A 9,894-nucleotide genomic window follows, 5' to 3' on the forward strand; every position below is an offset into this window, starting at 1 on the left:
AACTTTTAATCTAAACAAAACCCAAAGTCTAAACGATGCCCTAAGGGCTATATATATGGAGGAGAGAGGGGGGAATTTCGTGGCCATTGTAGGAGGGGTCCAAAACCAACCCTAACTCTTGTTTCCCCACACATACAGACTCTAAAAACTGCCTATAATCAAGTATTTCGAAATTACATGGGACTGGCCCAAAAATAAGGTGACGCAACACCTAGAATAGCCTCTGGACGAAATTTATGAAGTGGCATCTTGTATATTTCGTCCAAGGCTTCATGCAATAATTATGGTGGCTTCAAAGTCCTGGAATCATCACTTGTAACTTCGTTCTTATTCCCTTTGCGCATGCCATCATCTCCATGCTTGAACTTGCTCCAAGGTTCATCTTTCTTGTCCAAGCTAGACCCTTCATTTGTAAGCAAAACAAATGTGTCCAATTTAGGCAGCATCATATTCTCAGGAACATTAGAATCATTACCAAGAAGCGAAAGCACCTGATAATTCAATTGGCATGCGCGAGCTCTAGTAATTGGTCGAGTATGTATAGCAGCAGGGGTTGTGGGTGTAACAATGGTATTGATGTCCTCATCAATGGGGATACATGTTGGGGAACGTAGTAATTTTGAAAAATTTCCTACGCACACGCAAGATCATGGCGATGCATAGCAACGAGAGGGGAGAGTATTGTCCACGTACCCTCGTAGATCGTATTGTCCATGTACCCTCGTAGATCATAAGCGGAAGCGTTACAAGAACACAGTTGATATAGTCGTACGTCTTCATGATCTAACGGATCGAAGTACCGAACGTACGACACCTCCGAGTTCAGCATACGTTCAGCTCGGTGACGTCCCATGAACTCCGATCCAGCAGAGCTTCGAGGGAGAGTTCCGTTAGCACGACGACGTGATGACGGTGATGATGATGCTACCAACGCAGGGCTTGGCCTAAGCACCGCTACGATATAACCGAGGTGGATTATGGTGGAGGGGGCACCGTACACGGCTAAAAGATCAACTGATCAACTTGTGTATCTTGGGGTGCCCCTTGCCCCCGTATATAAAGGAGCAAGGGGGAAGCCGGCCGACCCTAGCAGGGCGTGCCAGGAGGAGGAGTCCTCCTCCTAGTGGGAGTAGGACTCCCCTTTCCTAGTCCCACCAGGAGGGGGAAGGAAGGAGTGGGAGAGGGGAAAAGGCAAGGGGGGCGCCACCCCCTTCCTTGTCCTATTCGGACTCAAGGGGAGGGGCGTGCAGCCCTGCCCTGGCCGGCCCCTCTCTCTCTCTCCACTAGGGCCCAACAAGGCCCATTAACCCCCAGGGGGTTCCGGTAACCCCCCGGCACTCCGGTAAATTCCTGATTTCACCCAGAACCATTCCGATGTCCAAATGTAGTCTTCCAGTATATAAATCTTTATGTCTCGACTATTTCGAGACTCCTCGTCATGTCCGTGATCATATTCGGGACTCCGAACTACCTTTGGTACATCAAAACACATAAACTCACATTACCGATCGTCACCGAACTTCAAGCGTGCGGACCCTACGGGTTCGGGAACTATGTAGACATGACCGAGACTCATCTCCGGTCAATAACCAATAGCGGAACCTAGATGCTCATATTGGTTCCTACATATTCTACGAAGATCTTTATCGTTCAAACCGCATAACTACATACGTTGTTCCCTTTGTCATCGGTATGTTACTTGCCCGAGATTCGATCATCGGTATCCTCATACCTAGTTCAATCTCGTTACCGGCAAGTATCTTTACTCGTTCCATAATGAATCATCCCACAACTAACTCATTAGTCACAATGCTTGCAAGGCTTATAGTGATGTGCATTACCGAGAGGGCCCAGAGATACCTCTCCGACAATCGGAGTGACAAATCCTAATCTCGATCTATGCCAACTCAACAAGTACAATCGGAGACACCTGTAGAGCACCTTTATAATCACCCAGTTATGTTGTGAATTTTGGTAGCACACAAAGTGTTCCTCCGGTACTCGGGAGTTGCATAATCTCATAGTCATAGGAACATGTATAAGTCATGTAGCAACAGACTAAACGATCATCGTGCTAAGCTAGGATGGGTCAAGTCAATCACATCATTCTCTAATGATGTGATCCTGTTAATCAAATGACAACTCATGTCTATGGTTAGGAAACATAACCATCATTGATTCAACGAGCTAGTCAAGTAGAGGCAAACTAGTGACACTCTATTTGTCTATGTATTCACACATGTACTATGTTTCTGGTTAATACAATTCTAGCATGAATAAAAAACATTTATCATGATATAAGGAAATATAAATAACAACTTTATTATTGCCTCTAGGGCATATTTCCTTCAGTCTCCCACTTGCACTAGAGTCAATAATCTAGATTACACAGTAATGATTCTAACACCCATGGAGTCTTGGTTCTGATAATGTTTTGCTCGTGAGAGAGGCTTAGTCAACGGGTCTGCAACATTTAGATCCGTATGTATCTTGCAAATCTCTATGTCTCCCTCCTTGACTTGATCGCGGATGGAATTGAAGCATCTCTTGATGTGCTTGGTTCTTTTGTGAAATCTGGATTCCTTTGCCATGGCAATTGCACCAATATTGTCACAAAAGATTTTCATTGGACCTGATGCACTAGGTATGACACCTAGATCGGATATGAACTCCTTCATCCATACTCCTTCATTTGTTGCTTCCGAAGCAGCTATGCACTCCACTTCACATGTAGATCCCACCACGGCGCTTTGCTTATAACTGCACCAGCTGACAGCTCCACCGTTCAATAAAAACACGTATTCGGTTTGTTACTTAGAGTCATCCGGATCAGTGTCAAAGCCTTCATCGACGTAACCATTGACGACGAGCTCTTTTTCACCTCCATAAACGAGAAACATATCCTTAGTCCTTTTCAGGTATTTCAGGATGTTCTTGACCACTGTCCAGTGATCCACTCCTGGATTACTTTGGTACCTCCCTGCTAAACATATAGCAAGGCACACATCAGGTCCGGTACACAGCATTGCATACATGATAGAGCCTATGGCTGAAGCATAGGGAACATCTTTCATTTTCTCTCTATCTTCTGCACTGGTCGGGCATTGAGTCTGACTCAACTTCACACCTTGCAACACATGCAAGAACCCTTTCTTCTTGATCCATTTTGAACTCCTTCAAAACTTTATCAAGGTATGTGCTTTGTGAAAGTCCAATCAAGCGTCTTGATCTATCTCTATAAATCTTGATGCCCAATATATAAGCAGCTTCACCGAGGTCTTTCATTGAAAAACTCTTATTCAAGTATCCTTTTATGCTATCCAGAAATTCTATATCATTTCCAATGAACAATATGTCATCCACATATAATATTAGAAATGCTACAAAGCTCCCACTCACTTTCTTGTAAATACAGGCTTCTCCAAAAGTCTATATAAAACCATATGCTTTGATCACACTATCAAAATGTTTATTCCAACTCTGAGATGCTTGCACCAGTCCATAGATGGATCGCTGGAGTTTGCACACTTTGTTAGCACCCTTTGGATCGATAAAACTTTTAGGTTGCATCATATACAACTCTTCTTCCAGAAATCCATTCAGGAATGCAGTCTTTACATCCATTTGCCAAATTTCATAATCATAAAATGCGGCTATTGCTAACATGGTTTAGACGGACTTAAGCATCGCTATGGGTGAGAAGGTCTCATCACAACAACTCGAGCTTTGTAGACAGTAACATTACCGTCAGTGTCAGTCTTCTTCTTGAAGATCCATTTATTCTCGATGACTTGCCGATCATTGGGCAAGTCAACCAAAGTCCACACTTTGTTCTCATACATGGATCCCATCTCAGATTTCATGGCCTCAAGCCATTTTGCGGAATCTGATCTCATCATCGCTTCCTCATAGTTCGTAGGTTCATCATGGTCAAGTAACATGACTTCGAGAATAGGATTACCATACCAGTCTGGTGCAGATCTTACTCTGGTTGACCTACGAGGTTCGGTAGTAACTTGATATGAAGTTACATGATCTAGATCATTAGCTTCCTCACTAATTGGTGTAGGAGTCACAGGAACAACTTTCTGTGATGAACTATTTTCCAATAAGGGAGCAGGTACAGTTACCTCATCAAGTTCTACTTTCCTCCCACTCACTTATTTCGAGAGAAACTCCTTCTCTAGAAAGGATCCATTCTTAGCAACGAATGTCTTGCCTTCGGATCTGTGATAGAAGGTGTACCCAACAGTATCCTTTGGGTATCCTATGAAGACACATTTTATAACGCCCTCGATGCGGCTATATCTCCCACGTGTCGAGGCACGACTTAGAGGCATAACCGCATTGAAAGCAATGTCGCAAGTCAGGAAATCATCACACATTCCATGTACATAAATAATATAAAGGGGAGGTACATAGTTGGCTTACACTCGCCACATCACATCAAAGTACATAAATAACATCCATCATACAAATCACTCATGGCCCGACTACGGTGCCAAAATAGAAAAGACCCCCAACATGCGACAAGGCCCTGAATCGATAACCCCAACTAGGCACCACTACTGATCGTCGGGAAAGGAAACATAATAGCGCTGAGAGTCCTCGTCGAACTCCCACTTGAGCTCATACTCGTCACCTGGAGCGGAATCACCTGGACCTGCATCTGGAATTATAGTATCTGTGAGCCACAGGGACTCAGCAATCTCGCACCCTCGCGATCCAGACTATTTAAGCTTATAGGAATGGATAAGGCAAGTATATGTGGAGCTGCAGCAAGCGACTAGCATATGTGGTGGCTAACTTATACGCAAAAGAGAGCGAGAAGAGGAGGCAAGGCGCGAGCGAGAATCTAGAGGAACAACCTGCGCAAGCATTACTCCAACACTGTGTCCACTTCCCGGACTCCGCCGAGAAGAGGCCATCACGGCAATACACGCAGTTGATTCGTTTTAATTAATTAAGGTTTAAGTTATCTACAACCGGACATTAACAAATTCCCATCTGCCCATAACCGCGGGCACGGCTTTCGAAAGTTCAATCCCTGCAGGGGAGTCCCAACTTAGCCCATGACAAGCTCTCACGGTCAACGAAGGAAAAGACCTCCTCCCAAGACGTTCCGATCAGACTCGGTATCTCGGTAACTCAAGACACTTCGACAGGTTAAAACAAGACCAGCAACACCGCCCGAATGTGCCGACAAATCCCGATAGGAGCTGCACATATCTCTTTCTCAGGGCACACTCAGATTGTCCTAGGTACGGGTAGGCCAGCCCAGAGTTGCCCCTGGTGGCCACCGGTAGCTGACAGGTGGACCAACACTCAGAGGAGCACTGGCCCGGGGGGGTTAAAATAAGATGACCCTTGAGTCTGCAGAACCCAAGGGAAAGAAAAGGCTAGGTGGCAAATGGTAAAACCAAGGTTGGGCATTGCTGGAAAAGCTTTAATCAAGGCGAAATATCGAGGGGTTCCCATTATAACCCAACCGCGTAAGGAACGCAAAATCCGGGAACATAACACCGATATGACGGAAACTAGGGCGGCAAGAGTGGAACAAAACACTAGGCGAGAGGACGAGCCTTCCACCCTTTACCAAGTATATAGATGCATTAAGATAACATAGCAATATAATGATATCCCAACAAGTAAATAAATGTTCCAACAAGGAACGGCTCCAATATTCACCTGCAACTAGCAACGCTATAAGAGGGGCTGAGCAAAGCGGTAACATAGCCAATCAACGGTTTGCTAGGACATGGTGGGTTAAAGGTTCAATCATGCAATTGGGAGGCTGACAAGAAAATGGTAGGCATCGTAGCATTGGCAAAGCAAAAGAGCGAGCAAACTAGCATAGCAAAGATAGTAGTGATTTCGAGGGTATGATCATCTTGCCTGCACAGTTGTCAGAGTTGACTGGATCCTCACAAGCAAACTCAACGGGCTCCTCGGTAGCGAACTCGTCTCCCGGCTCTACCCAACAAGACAAACAAGCAACAAGGATACAATCAACCACGTGCAAGACCAAGCAATATGATGAAATGATGACATGCTATGCGGGATGCGATGCGGGATGCAAAATGCAAGATATGACAGGAAATGCATGAACCTGGCCTCAACATGGAATTCCAAGGGTGCCACTGGATAGAGGGGATGAAATCGCTTGAAAACGATATAAAGATCATTGGAATCGGAGTTACGGTTTGGAAATGGCAAGCGTTTTAAGATATGACACCGGTCTGCGATTTACAGCAAGTAGGCATCTAAATGCAACGAAATGAATATGCTACAGCCACCAAACATGAAAACAAATTACATGGAAGTGATTTACACAAGATGCTTAACAAAACACTAGCACTGAGCCATAGGCAAAAACATCCATTAAGAGGTTCGAACAAGCATGGCAAAAACGAATATGCAAAACAGATTCCAGACTTAGTGAAATTAACACTAGCCTGAAATTTCAGATCACGAAGCTCTCTTCGGAGCAGCTAAACAACATGATGAATGACCTGAAAATGACAAGTAAGAACATGGCATGGAGCTACTCAACAAGCTTAACAAAACACCCAAAGTGACCTGGGGCCAAAAGGGTTCACAAAATACTCTACCGAGCTCACGAACATAGCTCGAACACAAACAGTTTTCAGACTTAGTGAAAACTGAGACATGCAGAAATTTAACTCGTGAAGGCATGTAAACGAGCTCGATGCACTCACTACGGTGCAAGTCATGGCAAGGAAAGAATATATCCAGAAATAAGGCACAATATGCTAGCTACACATGGCAAGAACAATGGCATAGCGTGCATGGATCACTAACAATAGCACCGGCAAAATCGCAAACGAGTTGACGATCTGCCCAGATTAACAACGAAGAAAAAGTTGAGCTCGATTGAGTCAACCTAGAGCACTCCATATATGCAAAAAAAGACATGTATGGATAGAGCATAACATAAATATCAAAACTCCCTTACTGATCATCCTCAAAAGAGGAACGGATCACGAGGAAACAAGCTGGACATATAGCATCATGAACTAAAATATCCCAGACTTAGTGAAAATCACTAAGTCCCTGAAATCAGCAATCTCAGGTACCTCTCTTCGCAAGCTTGCACAAGACAACACACACATCCTAAAAATGCATGGGTGACACCCCTCGAAAGAAGACAAAATGCTTAACAATTCATCCCAAAGGGGCACAGGCATATCATGCACGAATTAAACATGGCAAAAATGACAAAAGTGCATGATGAACTAACGGATCTGCAATTTAACTCACGAAGCCTCCTTCTAATAGCATTTTGGGCATCAAGATGACCTCAAATGCAAACGATGCAATGGAATGAAATGATGTACATGTCGAGACGAAGATTTTGATATATCATACGCCCAAAACGGAGCTACGGTTGCGGAGATACGAGCAGTCAAAGATAGCACGAAAAAAATAAGGGGGAGAGGGAAAGTCAACCGGATCTAGGGTTTCCAGATCTGGCGGTTACTGTAGCAGCACTGTAGCACCCGCGCGAGTTTGCCGGAGACGGCTCGCCGGAGCCGGTGGAGGCGGCCGGAGCAGCGGGGAGAGGCCGGGGCGGCGCCGGGAAGGTCGGGGGAGGCCGGTGGCGGCGCCCGGCGGCGGCGGTGGCGGCCCGCGCGCCGGCGAGGAGGTGCGGGCGGCGGCCGACCTCGGGCTCGCCGGAGATGACCCGCGGCGGCGACGGCGGCTCCGGTCGCCGGAGCCCGAAGAGGCGGCGGCGCGCGTGGAGGAAGGAGGCGGCGGGGCGCGCGTGGAGGAGCCGGGTCGCGGGGGCCGGATCCGGGCCTCCCGGCCCGCGGCGGCGGCGGCGGCGGTGCCACGTGGCACGCGGTGGTTGGGCGAGGGCGCGGCGGCGGACGCGTCCGGCTGGGGCGGATGTGTCCGTCGGTGCGGGGAGATGTTCTGGGTTTTTTTTTCGAGGAGGACGGGGAGGAAGACGGGATCCGAAATGGGCGGTGTTTAAATAGGCATAGAGGGAGCTAGGAGAGTCCAAATGAGGTGCGGTTTTCGCCCACGCGATCATGATCGAACGATCTAGGACATGGAGCTGAGTTTGGTGGGTTTTGGGCCAAATTTGGGGGGTGTTGGGCTGCAACACACACGAGGCCTTTTCGGTCCCTCGGTTAACCGTTGGAGCATCAAACGAAGTCCAAATGACACGAAACTTGACAGGCGGTCTACCGGTAGTAAACCAAGGCCGCATGGCAAGTCTCGGTCCAATCCGGAAATGTTTAATCCCCACACACGAAAGAAAGCTAGAAATGACCACCGGAGGAGAACGAAGCGCCGGAATGCAAAACGGACAACGGAGAAAATGCTCAAATGCATGAGATGAACATGTATGCAAATGCAATGCACGAGATGACATGATATGCTATGCACGAAAAACGAAAACAACACACGGAGACGAAGACCCGAACCCGAGAAATAAATATAAGTTAACGCCGGAAACGGCAAGAGTTGGATACAAATATGGAAAGTATATCTGGGGCGTTACAACACTCCACCACTACGAAAAGATCTCGTCCCGAGATCTAGGACTGAAAGAACTCCGGGTACTCAGAACGGAGGTGATCCTCGCGTTCCCAGGTAGCTTCACGGTCGGAATGGTGAGACCACTTGACTTTGAGAAATTTGATCGACTTGTGGCGAGTCTTGCGTTCAGTTTCTTCAAGAATGGCAACTGGGTGCTCATGATAAGAGAGATCTTCTTGGAGCTCAATGTCCTCGAAGTTGACGGTGCGGTCAGGAGTCTTGAAGCACTTTCGGAGTTGGGAGACATGGAACACATCATGAACATTGGCAAAGTTTGAAGGAAGCTCGAGCTGATAGGCGAGGTCGCCTCTCTTGCTAGCAATCTTGAAAGGCCCGACATATCTGGGGGCAAGCTTCCCTTTGATACCGAAGCGACGAGTACCTTTCATAGGAGAGACGCGGAGGTAAACGTGATCTCCGATCTCGAAAGCCAGATCACGGTGCTTACTGTCATAGTAGCTCTTCTGGCGGGATTGAGCTGCTTTGAGGTTATCACGAATGACCTTGCACATTTCTTCTGCCTCTGTGATCAGGTCATTACCCAGCAGCTGACGTTCACTGGTTTCAGACCAGTTGAGAGGGGTACGGCACTTCCTGCCATACAGAATTTTAAAGGGGGCCTTGCCCGAACTTTCTTGAAAGCTGTTGTTGTATGAGAATTCAGCATAAGGAAGACAGTCCTCCCACTTCATGCCGAAAGAAATTACGCAAGCCCTGAGCATATCCTCAAGAATCTGGTTGACACGCTCGACTTGACCGCTCGTTTGAGGATGGAAAGCAGTGCTGAAGCGGATGCTGGTGCCCATGGCCTTCTGAAAAGAATCCCAAAACTTGGAGGTAAAGATGCTGCCACGGTCTGAAGATATCACTTGAGGAATACCGTGCAGAGAGACAATGCGAGAGGTATAGAGTTCCGCCAATTGAGCTGCAGTGATCGACTCTTTGATAGGCAGAAAGTGAGCCACTTTGGTCAGCTTGTCGATGACAACAAATATAGCATCATTGCCACGCTTGGACTTTGGAAACCCAGTCACGAAGTCCATTTCAATGTGGTCAAACTTCCATTCTGGAATGGCAAGAGGTTGGAGGAGACCTGCTGGCCTTTGGTGTTCTGCCTTCACTCTTCTGCAGACATCACACTCATTCACGAATTGAGCGATCTCGCGCTTCATTCGAGTCCACCAATAAGCTTGCTTGAGATCCTGATACATCTTCGTGCTCCCAGGGTGGATGAAGAGGAGAGAATTGTGAGCCTCGTTCATGATCACTTTACGAAGTTCACCTTTGGGCACAACAATACGATCCTCGAAGAAGAGAGTGTCC

This window comes from Triticum urartu, chromosome 3 (genome assembly GCF_003073215.2).
Source record: "Triticum urartu cultivar G1812 chromosome 3, Tu2.1, whole genome shotgun sequence".
NCBI classification, from domain to species: Eukaryota; Viridiplantae; Streptophyta; class Magnoliopsida; order Poales; family Poaceae; genus Triticum; species Triticum urartu.